Here is a 1,512-nt window from a genome sequence, read left to right as displayed (position 1 = left end):
TTAAGGTATATAATTTAAGCAAGATATTTTAAAAATTTAAATTGGTTATTTTTAAGAAAGCATAATTACTTGAAAACTTGGCTAGATATTAATGAATAATATTGATATATAGTGTTGGACTTATGATTAGATCATGTTCTATATGGATAGATTATTTGATATTTACTGATAATAATAGATTTAGATAAAATTTATATCATCTTACTTTGAATTGGGTGGTTCGCTCGCATCTTACTGACGTACCACTGTAAAGGAAATGATTAAGGCTCATGAGTTATATACAACAATTGGCCAATTACTACCTGATCACTCTGTGCTTATCGGTAAACAGTCTAGGAACCAGAGCCTGAGTCAACTCTACTAAACTCAATAATCACTCTCGGCATGATTGTGGCTCAGCATTTTGTATTGTCATGGCATGACATCATTGCTTAACCTCATTGATTTGCGCTTGCAGGATTAAGATGATAACACACGCTTCATCTCATAACACACACTGAAATTAAGATTGAAGGTGTGTGGTCATCAAACACGGGAGCTGCTCATCACACATATATGAGCAAATGTAATTTAAGATATTTCTTTCAATAATTTATCTCTAAATATTGATCAATCTAGTACCATTTATATTAATATTGATTAGTGTTGAACTAAATACTGATCAACCTAGTTCCATTTACATTACTGTAACCTAATGTTGTACTAAATTTTCAAAAACCTAACACAATTAATCGTGCAGACCCTTATATTAGGTGAGACCAATACCAGCACGAGTTGTGTTGTGTATCTAAAATTATTTACTTTTTAAATATATTTACCTATATTCATTTCAACATTGAGTGTTAATTAGTGTTTCTGTGACTACTAACTATGGTGATAAAGTAAGGCTAACCTAACTAATTTCCACAGTGACACTGATTACCTCTAAAAGTATCTGTTTGTGATTATATATATATATATATATATATATATATATATATATATATATATATATATATATATATATATATATATATATTATATATATATATATATATAATATATATATATATATATATATGAGACTGTACTACAGTGGGTGCGAAATAATTAAAGATAAACGCCATTTGAACAATCACGTAAAGGAAATAAGAGAGTTGTCAGCTGGGTACAAATTCAGATATGTACCCACAAAAGAGAATCCTGCTGACTATCTCGCCAGAGACCTGACATTGAAACAATTAACCAAAACCGAGATGTGGTTCCATGGAGCTCAGTGGCTAGTCAGTGACCAGTGGCCTGAACAAAAGTCATTGTGAACAATGTCACTGCTCATGCTAAAATACCAGAGCCACCCCGGATTTTGATAATTTATCATTCACACAACTCTGAGCTAGATAAATAACTCAGAGTATCTAAAAGAGTGTATTAATTCTTGAACAAAATGGGAATCAAATACCCTCATGGTCTGATATATTGGGAAAGGCAAGCCCAGATCCAAACTAATGGGAGGCAGTGAGTGTAGGAGGCAGT

Source organism: Procambarus clarkii, chromosome 39 (genome assembly GCF_040958095.1).
Source record: "Procambarus clarkii isolate CNS0578487 chromosome 39, FALCON_Pclarkii_2.0, whole genome shotgun sequence".
In the NCBI taxonomy this organism is placed as follows: Eukaryota; Metazoa; Arthropoda; class Malacostraca; order Decapoda; family Cambaridae; genus Procambarus; species Procambarus clarkii.
Note: the sequence above shows the minus strand (reverse complement) of the source record.